Raw genomic sequence first — 14,744 nt, 5'->3', positions numbered from 1 at the left:
CCTGGTACTAAATCTGATTCCTTACAGTTCGATTTCCCCACCGGCAAATTTTAAATACACTTGTGCTCATATCTAGAACTCTAACTAAGTTTCGGGAGCCAAAGGAATCTTTGGGAAAGACACTGGAGACAAATGGACAGTTATAATTAAATTATGACTAGTCAGCATGGATTTTGCAATGCTTAATAAATCTTAGGGGATTTTTTCCAAATATTAATAAGAAGTGTTTAAGGCGGATGTTAACCAGATTTTGAAAATTATGTTCAAACAATATCCATACATCAGTAGTGGTGATACCGACTGTCTGGACAAGGGCCATCTGAACAACAAATACTACTATTGCTATACCAATATCAACCTCCCACTATTTCCATTGTTCAGTGACAGAAATTCTCCAGGGGTAAATCTGCAGAAGGGAATCCTCATGTTTACCATGCCATTTAATAAGGTTGTAGGAAGAATCTTACTGATTTGAGAATACCTGCTAAAGAGTGAACCCTGATTTCCAAACATGTCCAGAGAGCAAGATGTACAAATATTTAATCTTTCATTCTTGTTTAAAGGTCTTGTTTTCCTATTTTAGCTACGCTCTAAATGAGAGCAAAGTTCTTTAGAATGTATTATGAAGTCGAAGTGAAGAAACTGATTACAGCAAAGAACACATGACAGCTGAGCATGGAAAACAGCTATGTAAAAAGCCGGTAAGTCTGCCTCCTACTCCTTTTCAGTGAATTTGCAGTTCTACCCTATAGAATTTATTTGAACATTTGTGAACCTCTTTTATTCTTTTCCCCTATTTGGGGGCCAACCTTCAATGTTTTCGAAAGGGAAGCACTGTCTTGAGCTATGTATGCATAATCCACAGAGGTTGTTCTGCAGATTTTACCTTCTCTTGCTTTCCACCGTGCTCTTTTTTCCAGTCATCCTTGTTTATATCAACACTTCCCCATTCTTCCTTCTGCCTCTAACTCTGTCAGCAAACTTCATCCCTTTATTACAGTGTACTTCTTCCAGGTAAACAGAATAGTAACTATAATTGTTCTGAGACTGACATAATCCCTTCCCTCCACCCCCAACTGTTAACTTTCACAAGCATCTTCAACGTTTTGATAACCAAGTTTTATCAAACAGCTCACTATCCTATACTTCTTGACCTTGTATATAAACCCTTTGTGCAATATTGCATCGAAAGCTTTCTGAATGTGCAAAAGACTGTAGAGAGAAAGATCTCTTGATTATAAATATTTTGAAAATATTAAAGTCCTGTGACTATGCTTCTTGGCTGCATCTGGATGTACCATTTCTAAAGAAGATACAAGAAAAAGCAAGGTTATCATTAAACTGCTTCCCACTAAATCCTCAAAAGATTAACTGACCTCAACGATGGCAATACCAGTAGATAAAACAGCCTTCCCAACTGATGCAGACCTACAAGCCAGTTTATGCTTCATTTATAAATTAATCGTAGGAATGGAAAGTAGCTAATGTGTAAATCTCCTGATTTGTTCTGATGGGATACACAATCCTCTACCTCATTCTTCAGTTGCATTAGGTAGCTCATTCAGAGCAGATTTCAGGACATGATGCCAGAAATCAGTTGACAATGCTCTCCCAGCTTCTTCCCATGTGCCCAGGGAACATTTTAACTACTTTCCCAATTGCACTGGGTATCAGCTGGAAAGTTAGAGGATGATCATTTTACAGGTCTCTAAGGACACTTTGTTTGAAAACTAAAAAGTGTGGCAGGATGACCACTCAATAAACTATTTTGCAAGAGGTTATGATATCAAATCTTCTAACCAACATCACGATTGGGGAAAATAACTTTCAGGAAGCATTAGCCACTTGTGGAGAAAGGCTCACTTCCACACATTTCAAGTCTCCAAAATTCTCAAGTTCACCTGAGCAAGGTTCACGTTTCAGTTCTACACTTATGGCACCACCATATTTTGGAACCGAACAAGAAAAAATAAATTAATGTACTTTGTATAGTCCAACATACATACATAAAGACGCTGCTGTGCTGCAGAAAAGAATCCAGGTGCCATACTTAGTTTTAAACTTATCTCCTTTCATGTGCAGATATGTGAAAAGACAGCTTAAAATGTTCTACAATTACAGGGTTAAGAAAGAGATTTAAAGAGCAGCTTCCTCATCAACTCTTGCACTGACTTTTCATCATGGTCTTCCAATGAACTATATAAGTGTATACAAGTGCTCTTCATTAAATACCAATATTCCCCTATGGCATCCACTCATTTTGTGTTCAGACCCAATCGTAAAGCATAAGGGAATTTGCTATTAAGAACCAGCCACCTTGCTTGCTTTCCATCAACTGTACTTTTACATTGTGACGTGAAAAAACATCAGATGTTTAAACAGTCAACCAGAATCCTATCAGGGCCTCCAGCTAAAGCTGGATCTTCCTCAATCTCACAATGTGAGTTGAGTTAAAGATACATCCTTATCCAGAGTACTCCCAGAAAGAATCCCACATATATACACAGAGAAGGATATAGCCAAGTCTTCACTAGCTGTCATTTATCTCCAGGGAAAACATATTTCTGAATTCAGAACACAAGAACGGGAATAAAAAATCTGCTATTTTTAACAGCCTAATTCTTAGCATTCAGAGAATCTGGAATTCTCAATTAGAACAAAGCACATCATATATATACACTTGGCTGGAGCTGCCATGGAACCAGCTGGGGAGCAGACAGAAAAAAAGTTACTCAGTCTAACCGACGTAACATTAAGCTTTCACATCATAATTTGAAAAGTAAAACAAATGTGCCCTTTAATGTGCTCATACTTAACAGTGCAGACATTTTAGCCCCAGCACAGGCAGACAACATTTACAGTCCTCTTCAGTGTTTCTATTACTTATAATCACCATCCAGACCACTTGGCAGAGGTTCTCCCATCCGATCAGTCACTGAATGGAATTTATGTTCAAAACACACTCTGCTGCACAGCTTGTGTGCTGGCCATCATTCTTTCAGCCTTTAAGGCTCTCCTCCCTTCTGTTACAGCCAACAGAGCTGTTTACATGAAACCAGGGGAAGGAGTGAGAAGCTTCAAATGGCTCCAGGATCCCAAAACTCCACCTCCCAGATCAACACTGCTCCCTCCTAACAAATTTTAGAATCCTGTTTTGCACTGTTAATAAAAATTTGCAGCTAAGTGAAAAATCTGAGGACAACACAAAATAAACTGAATTTTAAACTAAAATAAATAGCACAAAGAAAATTGTATTGATTGCATTGTTCATTTTTGTATTTATTTCAAACTGATGCAGAATTTCCATTTGCTGCAGAATCCAGCACTGAAGCAGGAGGGGAGGACTTCGCTGCAGTATTCAGTTCCAGCTTAATGCAGGGTACACAAAGGCTTGTAGACATAATTTAGAAAGCATCCACTGTACCTGTCTCAGCCATTCTGAAAACAGGTAGACAGGAAGTGGTTACCTTAGCATTTTTTTTAAATGAAGGGATTCCTAGGTGTTTAGGAATGTCTGGGAGGGAAAGGGCGGTGGGACTGACAGTTCTCAACAAAACGAGGCTTCTGTGGAAAAGGCTTTCTATTGACACTACAAAAGCACTCTAACAGATTAAGTATTTGAGAATTCTGGGCACAGGGCGACCTTATCAATATGCAAATTACTGGATTAGTTATAGGATTTCTGTTCTTGGCAATCATTCTTAACCAAAAGGAGTGGCCTCTGGTCACACTCAAGATGCCCCAATCCAGTTGTGAAAAGCAATCCCTGGAAACAATTACACTATAACAGAGTCAGGACCTTCCAGTTACATTAGGGTTGTTTCCTGCTTCCTCCACAAACCTCTCAAGAGCGCAAATCACTTCAAAAGAGGGTGGGGAAAGGGTCACCACCCTCCCCCTGCACTGCCCCAGAGAGGAGATTATATATATCAGGTAGGAAGGAAACATACTGGACTCCTGACTCAAACAGGCTCTCTGACCACAGTGCTGGGAGATGTTTTTCTTAAGGTATTTATGATATGAACTAAGACACAATAAAACTATTAACTAAACATATCAACCTGGGAGACCAAACTCACCTAAAATGGAAACAGCGAAAACAGATGACGACAAGCTGTTTGGTGCTAATATTAGAGACTGAAAATTTCTTCCATTTCAGCGTAAGATTACAGAGTATAAGAAAAGTAGAAAGGATGCTCTTTCTTCATACATCTGTCCTTTTCTAGGAAGGGACAATATTCCTTCTGAATATCATCCTTCTGAGCATCAACCCGTGGCCTTGTAGATTTCTATGAGTGAGCAAGGAAATTTGTTATCCATATTTCCATCTCTCAGACCTTCTTAACTGACATCCTCTATCCAGAAGTTACTTCCAGTATTTTGAGAAAGTGCACAATTGAGAAGGAGAGGGAAAGAAGAGAAAGATTAAACTCAAAGCCATGTCAGCTAATAAAAATTACAAAAGCATCCAAAGGAAAATGCATACATATTTCCTGAGACAAGGTGGATGAGGTAATATCTTTTATCGAACCAACTTCTGTTGCTGAGAGAGAGAAGCTCACACTGTGGCTTTGTATACGCTGACGGTGGCAAAGTTGCCGATGCCAGATCGATCTTTCTGGATTGATTGAGCAATCAGCGTAGACCCGCTCAATCGATCAGGAAGTTGACTGAATAAACACCGCGCAGAAGGGAAGCACAGCAGTCTGCGTAGCTTGCATAATTCCTGTCGACTGCCGCCGAATCGCCAGGTCACCGTAGACCAGGGCTGAGTTCTTTTTCAGGTCTACATATTTTCTGCTATTCATTTCCCTTTCTTATTCATATTTTACATTTTATTAGTTTACATCCACTATTTCACTAAGCACTTGCCTTATCCTCAACCAGAAGGCTGTGTTCCCTTTCTGGGACTCTTGATGTCTGGGATTAATCTCCAGACAAGTGTAAATTCTGTGACGACCCAGAGAGTGAGTGAAACAGGGGTAACCCCTCACTCACCTCACCACAACTATAAAAACATACAGACAACATTGGGGCAGAAGAAAAGACTAATATTAGTCAACTTGCACAGTATCCTTGTCAATGAAAGCATACTGTCCTTGGACTAATCAAAAGTCTGTAACAATAAAGCAACCCAACTCTAAATGGAAGGAAGTCACTAACATTGCAGCAACTCAGATCTACGTTTTTCTGCATTTCACAGAAGCTTAAAGTCAGAAACTCAACTTTCTTAACTGAAAGGAGTGGCCTCTGGTTGCACTCAAGATGTCCCTGTCCAATTATGAAAAGCCTTGGTCAGATGTGTGGAAGTTCATATCCTAAAGCTACATTTAAAAATCTATTTCTAGCATGGAGTTTCCATAACCTCCTCTTGCGTTCCCCATGGCATCTTTCTACAGTAAGACTTTCCACATGATCTAAACCAGGACAAGACCTTGGATTCAGGGGTTGAAGAGTAAAGGAATCAGGCTTGAACTCTGTGGATTAAGTGATGGGACATATTTTGCCTTCTATAGCTCAACCCACTTCCTCCAGCTAACAATACAGGGTCTTAAATAAAAGTATCCTTAATCCTTGTTAATAGGCATTGCTCTATATAGTGTTGGTCTTGCACACATCAGTGAGCTTGCTCCAAGAGTGATGAATTCCTGCTGACTTAGAGAGTGGAGTCCTCAAGTTCAGAATCTCTGGTCCACCTAATCTTTCTTGATGAATAACATTTCTCTCTAATCCTTTCTTGCAATTGCACTGTCTCCTGCTGCAAACTTTGCTTATAGTCATCTTTCCTTGTTCCTCTTGCATATTTTGCACATCTACCATTTCTCCCTCCTCTTCCTTTACCCCATTTCTTTTCACCTATTTAGCAAACCAGATCCACTTTCTGTAATATGGAAACATAAGTGGGTGTAGCAATGGCATAGAAAAAGCTTAAACAAATGTAGTATGTGTATTAAAAATAAATTACCCCCCAACACCCAGGGTTTATTTATTTATTTTTTTTAAAGGACTCTCCTGTTTTCTCTGGGTAATGATTCAGAGAAGGCTTGCCAACCCTTCTAAAATGTTTTAGAACAGGGGTTCTCACATTTTTTTTTGCTGGGACCCCCTTTGAAAATATTTCTGGCTTTGACAACCCCCCCCCCCCCCCCCCCCCCCCCCCCAAGACTGATGACCTCCCCATGCCATGCCACCCTTACGAGCATGTGCGGGGGCTGACAGTTTGTGACCTCCCCCCATAATAACCTCGTGACCCCGAGGGGTCATGACCCCCCGTTTGAAAAACCCTGTTTTAGAAACATTATTCCAAATTGCCATTTATCTATATGATATGGGAGAGTGACAGAACATGAAAAGTGCCATGATACAGAACAGGGCATTTGGTCAGCCTGTGGCATGGGAAGAGAGGACATAGAGAGAGAGGACATAGAGAGGACATAGCTAATTCTCCTCTGAGTTCTAAAAAGGCAATGCAAGGACGAGGGGCAAGCAGACTACCATTCCAAACCCTCCCTCAGCTCACAAGCAATGCATCAGTATCTCCATGTGTAAATACTACCACGCTTGTATTTCTACACACAGCATTTGGAAGACTTACATGTAGAAGGTCAGGATTGTGCATAGCTCAGTAGCATTAATGCTGCAGAAGAGCTGCAGAACCAAAATGGTGGTGTGAATAAAAATGTTCTGCCTGTGCCCAGATCAAAGTATCTGAGGGGAGGAAGTAGTAAAGGAAGATGACAGAGACTCTACACTTTGAGCTTCTCTGTTCCAAAAAACTAGCAATTTTTTAACTTGAGTTTTAAATTTAATATTTTCACTTCCTAAAATGAACATCATTTCACAAAGCTAAACACACAGTTACTGTTTATATGGAGTTAGATTGGTTTTTACCACATGAAAAGCACACCCAAACTGTATTTATCAAAGAGTGCTTTGTGTGTGTGTGTGAGAGAGAAAGACACAGATCAGGTAGTGGGGGATGAGTGTAAGAAAAGATGAACAGTCATTTCCTCCTGAATAAGCAATTATCTAAAACCAGAAATGCCTTGTTAAGATGATGATGAGTTAAGGGTTCAGGCAAAATTAGTGAAACAGAAACTGAGGTCTGCAGACAGCCTTTGCGAATGTTGGCTTTGGCCATTTGCCAGTTGAGATCTACGGGTTTTTTTGCTCAAAGAAGCAGGAGGCTGGAGGAGTTTTTACTCAAAATATTCCAAAATCTAGTCTGATTTTACAATGATTTCAGCAGAAATATTAAAATATACTCTTTTCATGGGAATGCGCTAGACCAACAAGAGATGGGGACAATGCAGCCATCCTGCTCAGTGGCTGCTGCAGAACAAATACCAGGGAAAGAAGGAAAGGAAAAGTAACTCACCTTGTGCTGTAACTGGAATTCTACAAGATGTGTCCCTGTGAGTGCTCCACTTTAGGTGTGCATGTACCCCAGTGCTTTTGGTTGGAGATTTTTGGTAACACTGTCTGTTCTCACATCCTCATGTCCTGTACTGAGGCTATCAAAGGCTGCACAGGTGAACCGCCTTCAGTTCCTGCTCTACCGCAAAAAGCCCACAGAGGTGGCTTCAAAGCAGAGTGGGGGAGGGTGGGTAGTGAGGAAATTGTACCTGCTAGGGACTCCATTCTGAATTTTAAATATCTGACATGCTCATACAATTGTCTGAGATCTAATACTGGCCTCCAACCTCCATTTTTCTTGGGTATCAGAAAATATCTTTAATAGAACCCTTTCCCCCTGTGATGAAGTGAGACTAGCTCTATAGGTCCTAGACTTAGGAGTAATGAGATCTCCTGTGTCAGCAACTGCTTGTGGGAGGGGTCCCTGAAGAGTGATAGGGAAGGGGATTGGAAGGGTAGGATGGAGGTAAATTGGATAGTATAACCAGAGGTGACAGCCTTCAATACCCATGTGTCTGACGTTATAGTCTCTCATGCTTGATGAAAGAGAAAGAGGCAGTGTCCCAATTGAGGAATGGGGGATGTCTTGTGCAGCTGATAAAACCTGGTCATTGAGTGGTTCAGATTCTTGACAAACCATCAAAAGTGGCATTTGGACAATGTTGCAGGCTGGGATGAAGCAGCTGAGATAGCTGCAGGCTTTTTCTTTGCCAACCTTGACCTCTTAGCCAGTGGTTCCGGTAGGCTACGAAGGTGGAAAATTGAGCCAAGTGGGATCTTTGTGCCAATTGAAACCTGCTAAATTTCCATTTATTTGAAGCATTTATATTTCTAATATCCTAAGTGTTGCCCTATAATTCTTTAGGGCACAGGTTCTCAAACTGGGGGGTGGAATGTATTCTGAGGGGGGCATGAGAAGCTTTAGGAAAAAAAAAAAGAAAAACTTACTGTGCACATTTTACCCACCACCACGAATAACTAGCCAACCTGATCTCTCCAGAGAGATCCAGTCCTCAGCTGGCGCTGTGCATTTGGACTCGAGATGGCACTGTGCATTTGGACAGATTTCTGTTAAGCTTGCATAGCATTATATAAAGTCGTTGCCATCTGTACTTTAATCCATTTGCTATGACGTGGCATGCACATTTAATTGCAAGGATCGATCCACCAGGGTAGTTTTGCTTTTGCTCTTATTACAATGGATCATGGGCTTTGTTTCAATCAATGCCTTGCTGCTTTTCATATTTAGTGAGAGTTGCATGTTGGTTTTTCTTTATCGGTATATGTAATTGTGTGGCAAGGGAGGGGGCATAAACTACTCCAGACACAAAGAAAGGGGGCGTGATGAAATAAGTTTGAGAAGCCCTGGTTTAGGGTATAAATCGAGTTGACTGTGGAATCTGCAAACATCTTCTGGCCACTGAAAGGTAAATCTTCCACAGTTGATTGCACGGCCTATGGAAATCCAGACAACTGAAGCCAGAAGCTCACCTCATTACTACTGTGCTGAAGTAGACCTGGTTGCAGTGTCTGCTGCACTAAGTGAAGCCTGCAGTGAAGTTTTTGCCAAAAGTCGACCCTTCTTTATTATGGCATTGAACTGTTCTCAGTGTTCCCGTGGTAAATGGTTAATAAAAGCACTAAACATCTTGTAGTTTAGGTATTTTGATATCAGCACTGGTTAATAGCTATTCTGAACGGAAGTGATGCTAATGAATAGCTCTTGTGACCAAACAGGTCCGGACACATCTGATTCTTATTATGAGGGGTGGCTTTTTGGGTATTCTGCCTGCCCTTTCATAGACCGAGTTCACGACCAGAGAGTTTGATGCTGAATGAAAAAATAAAGACCCTGAATCCCTGACCAAGACATAGGTTATTTTTTTAAATCAGCCCCCTTGCATGTAGGGAGGCCCTTGCTGAAATATGCCACATAGACTTGACTGGCTCCAGGAGGGATTCATTAATTGGCAGTACCACATGTGTTGAGGAAGAAGTGTGCAATATATCCAGCAGGCTGTGATGGGAATCCTGGACTTCTTTCAGGAGAGCATACAGAGAGTCAGCAACCTGCTTCATCAGATCCTGGAATTGTCTAACGTCATCAGCTAATGATGACAGTGGTGGCATGAATGCCTCATCCAGTGATGACGACGAGATGTTTGTAAGGAGCATAATCTCCTTGCCCACCCTTGCCTCTTGCTCTTCAAATGTCTCTTCAGGCTCAGAATGGGGAGATGGGATGGATGGTACTGGGGAATGAGGTCTTCTATATTCCCTCAGACTGAGATGAGGTCCCTGATAATGGCTCGCAATACACTGCCCAAGGATCCCATTAGGGCCAATGAAGGAGACCATAATCCAGGGTGAGAGGTGGGGAGGGATGAATCCAACACTGGTCATCCCAAGTGTTGGAAAGCAGGGGTCTGGTGTGCTGCGCCTCTGTTGCATTTGCAACAGGGAATGACGTCTCCTGGAATAAATTGGAACTCCTTGGACAGAAAGCTAAAGCTTGAGTCAGACTGCTCCTCCACAAACTGTATTGGAGTGACAACCCCTCCTCCTGGATAGCTGAAGATGGAGAAGAGGTAGGTCTCTCTGACACCTGAGCAGTTGGTGACCCAGCTGACCTCTGTATCAAGAGGTGTCCAGAGGTTATAAGGAGTGAAGACTCAGGCTCATTCAGTACCATAAAGAACTAGAAAGTATTAAACCTACTACTAGCACTAACAGTAAAGCTAAAACGCTAGTAAAGGGGGAAAACAAGTACACAGCAACCAGGCACATGCGAGACTCCATCTCTGGCCAAAGCCAAGGGAGAAGGAATTGAGAGCAGTTGGCAGGAGCAGCCCTATATCCTTGGTATGGGGCACTAGGATGTGGAGGGTATGCACAACAGTAGAATGGGCAATGCTACCAAAAATCTCCAATCAAAGGTGCAGAGGCACATGCACAACTACAGTAGAGCACCCACAGTTACACTACTCAAAGAAGAAACATATCTAGTACTGCTGATCTATCTGCCTGGAGCGAGAACATGTACAGAAGACTTTGGCCAGTACATGAGGAGGTAGAGATGCACTGCCTCAGGAGGCTCTCTGGGACAGATTGTGCCTCAGGCACAAGAGCAGGGTGCATACTACACCATCCTTTGGATGCTGTAGACTGCTGCCCACTAGTTCATCAGGTTAGTGCCACAGGCCAGCATGTGCGTGGGATGGCTTACCTCTGACAGCCCGAGGGAGGAGTCCCTGGGCTTAGAGGAGTATAAGGGCCATTACTCTGCCTAGCCGTTGGTTTCTTCCACCATTCCCCTTCACCTCCATGAGAGTCAGTGACAAATGTAGTCCTTATTTAGGATGGGGGAGTGGGAAATTAGAAGATATATACACATGAAATAATGGGATAGGAATGTACAACTTTCTCTCTTGTATGTACAACAAATATTTTCTTTTGGGCAACTGATAAACACCTCCTCAAACAATGGATGAGTTATGGATTGAGACCCCTAAGCAACATAGTCTTGTGCAATTTGATTCTTTTCTACAGTCTGTGCCTTCTTGATACGAAGTTATCTCTGAGCTACTTCCTTCTACCAGGTTGTGTTTTAGGCCAGGTCTATATTAGAAACTTTTGACAGTATATGATTTTTTTAAATTAAATTTCTATACTAGTAAAAGCCCTACCATAGAGGCAATTATACAAGCAACATCTCCACTAGGAGTGTTTACCTTTACAGCTATACCAGCAAACTTTTTTTAGTGTAGGTTAGGCCTTAAGACTTTAATTGCAAGTCACAGAATGGGGGAAAGCATGTACTCTTCATTCTGCATGAGTCTAGCAATGCAACAGGCCTGTCCTCCTCATATAAGCAACACAACATGGACACTGAGACATCATGAGAAGGAAGGATGAAAACAGCTGGTATGATACAAATTCAGTTATGGAAAACTGGTTTCAATCACAACATAGCAAATGTAACTGTTCCTATGTAGCTAGTCTTTGCTCCCTCCAAAACAATTCTAACATCATAGGTGCTGGAGCTAGAGACACGGGGGGTGCTGCCACACCCTCGACTTGAAGTAGTAACAACGACACAAATACAGGGTTTCTGCCTTCTGCACGCCCACTATAAAAGTTATTCCAGTACCATTTAACACATGCAACTCTGTGGAGGAGAGAGGGCTGTAGGATTGGAGATGAAGATCTAATTTAGCTGTGGAGTTGACTATGAGTTTAAGTTTGTGTATCTTTTGTTTTTTAGGTTGTTAGGAAGATGTGACAAATAACAAAGGAGACCGCGGGAATAATCACTTCTTTTGCAGAATTTCCCTGACTATTCTTTCGGAAGTTCTGGCTCATTTTCACTGAGCACAGACACTGCAACCATCTTTGCTTTCCTAGTATCTGGCTGAGAAAGGAGCTTGGATGAAAGCAAGGTAGCTGAGACTCAATCCTTTCTTGGGGAAGAGAACATCCATTGAGTTTGGCAGGAATAGTGTCTCCCCCCTGAATGAGTCAGCCTTGCTTTATGAGAGCGTTTCATAATTTAGAGCAGTGGTTCTTTTTTCATTTGCGAACCCCTAAAAAAATTCAAATGGAGGTGCAGACCCCTTTGGAAATCTTAGAAATAGTCTGTAGACCTCTCAAGAATCCGTGGACCACAGATTGAGAACCACTAATTTAGAAGTTATTCTGGATTCCTGATTGCTCTCAGCAACCCAGGTGGTTTTGGTGGTTAGAAATTTCTATTTTCCATCTGCATTTGACTTGAAAATTCTTAACATCAATCTTGTTTGCAGTGTTGTAGCAGTGTTGCTCTCAGATTATTAGAGAGACAAGATGGCTCTGGTAACATTTTTTATTGGACCAACTTATGTTGGTGAAAGAGACAAGCTTTCAAGCTTATACAGAGCTCTTCTTCAGGTCTGAGAAAGGTACACCGACTCTTTAAGGTACACCGAGCATCTTCCCCAGACTTAAAGAAGAGCTCCTTGAAAGCTTCTCTCTTTCACCAACAGAATTTGGTCCAATAAAAGATGCTACCTTACCCAATTTGTCTCTCTAATGTCTTTCTCTCATATGGACATTCTCCGCACTCACCCACACCTGTCATCATCAAATTGGATTGCTGTGGTTTGCTCTACACTGGGTTGCCTTTGAAAATCGCTCAATGTGGAGGTGGCAGAGAATGTGAAAGCTTGCCTGCTTTGCAGGGTTAGCCACAGGGATCATATTATACTGGTACTGCAAAAACTTCCTATTTGCTTCTCAGTGCAATTAAAGGTATTCACAGTGATCATTTTATTGTCTGGGTTCTAGCTACAACAGACCATTTCACAAAGAGAGGCTAAGACAGCCAATATCAGCTGATGTGCACCCAATCCTTGTCCCTAGATTTGAACATCTCAAAAAGAAAGGTTACTTTTACCTTACAGTTGTGATGCTGACAGACCAGGTGCTAGCTCCTGCCAATGCTTTAGGCCTCAGCCAAGCACCGACATATTCATTGCTGGAAACCAGTCTGTTTCACTTGTGTGTTAGGATAATTAAGAAGGGTATAGGACTTAATGTATTTACACTTTATGAAATGCTTGTAAATTGCTGCATGCGTTAATCTCATTTATTTCTTTTATCACATCCTACAAGGTAATATTTAAGTTTCTGCTTTGTAACTGTAAAAAAATCTTTTATCTGAAACTGTAAACCCAGTCAGGAGGGATCGTCTCCTGCCCATCAAGGCAGCCTATCAAAACTAAATGGGCCATTGTGGGAGAGCACAATACAAAGACTTTGTTAATTGCCCTTTACGCCCATGAAGAGGTTACATGCAAAAGGGCTCATCCCATCAGCTTAAACTCTGGAAGAAGGAAATAAAACTAGCTGACAAGAACATTTTTCATCTCTTTTGCTGTTTGGACTCTCACAGGGCCAGAGCTACAAAACAGAAGCGAACGTCCCCATGGTCAACCTGGGTTAAACCTAAAAGACATTCAGAGCTGACAGACTACTTACAACTGTATCACCTTTTGGAAACACAGACTGTAACTTGTTTGTGCATTAATGCTTGCCTGCTTTAACCTTGTAATAACTAATTTCTTTTCTCTGTTAATAAATCTTTAGACAATTTATTATAGGATTGGCTACAAGTATTTTTGGTGTGAGATCTAAGGTGCAAATTGACCTTGGGTAATTGACTGGTCCTTTGGGACTGGGAGTAACCTGAATATTATTGTGATTTTTGGTGTAAAGTGACCATCTATCACTAAGTCCAGCTTGCCTAGGTAGCAAGATAGACTGGAGTTCCCAAGGGGACTGACTGTGACTCCTTGTTAAGACTGCTATAGTGCTTTAGGAGTTCACACTTGTTATTGGGTTGGTGAAATCTAATTATAGAATATACAACCAGTTTGGGGTCTCTGCCCTGCTTTTTGACAGTCTGTCCTGAGTCTGGCACACTCAGTCTCAAACCACTCCAGGCACTGTGACAACAGTAACTGTGATTCTTATAGATTTGTTGATTGGCAATGTCTACTGGGGCTGCATGTGCACCCCAGAGTTTCTCAGGCCCCCCCTCCCGAAGGGCATACAGGGCGGAATGGGCCCAACTATCCCTTGACCAATACAAAATCATGGAAGAGGAGGATAGGTCGCAGAATCCATATGGATAACCCATCTCAAAAAACCAGTTACGGTCAGGTAAGTAAAATTTTTGTCAAGTGATTGTCCACATAGATTCTATCCTTTGTGACTAATAAGCAGTTTGTCTGTTTGCACAGAGATGGGTACTAGAAGTTCTTCTTAAACAATGACTGCAGGACAGTCACTACCAAAATAGAACCTGATCTGGTAACCTCTATCAAATAATAGTGTCCTGTAAATGTGACTGAGCTCCTTATAGCTGCCCCACAAATTTCAAAACTAGAATCTGTCATGGTTACAGGGCTAGATGTACCTCTGCCCCCTTTTTGGGATTTCTGAATACAACCTTTCAGGTGTCAAGTCTTGTGCCTTTATCTATCCCAGGATGGATTTCCACAATTCTCACATTCTTAGACTGGGCCCTGGGCTACACTACCCGACACTCTCACCCTGAAAGTCCAAATGAGTTCAGACACCTGTTATCCTTCCATTTAGGAGTCTGACCAGTAGTATACAGTGACAAAACAGCTTTCTTAACATAAACAATATTGTTTATTTTAAATCATGGGGAAAAGGCATGTAGAAAAAAAGGATTTCAAAACAAGCACTCTACACACATCTGTTTTCCCTAAAGCCTTACCATTCCTTGATGGTGACCTAGGGCAAGTCTAACTTCTTCTGACACC

General features: G+C 41.6%; 1 protein-coding gene across 3 annotated transcripts in view; it reads right to left on the bottom strand.

Annotated features, from left to right (window-relative positions):
• The window catches only part of CABIN1 (calcineurin binding protein 1), a 202,166-nt gene that overhangs the window by 54,453 nt on the left and 132,969 nt on the right, over positions 1–14,744 (bottom strand). The window lies entirely within an intron of this gene.

This window comes from Emydura macquarii, unplaced genomic scaffold, assembly GCF_026122565.2.
Source record: "Emydura macquarii macquarii isolate MOO-44397 ecotype Brisbane River unplaced genomic scaffold, CSIRO-AGI_Emac_v2 contig_1254, whole genome shotgun sequence".
Classification (NCBI taxonomy): domain Eukaryota; kingdom Metazoa; phylum Chordata; order Testudines; family Chelidae; genus Emydura; species Emydura macquarii.
The sequence above is the reverse complement of the archived record's forward strand: the minus strand, read 5'-3'. Positions and strand labels throughout refer to the sequence as shown.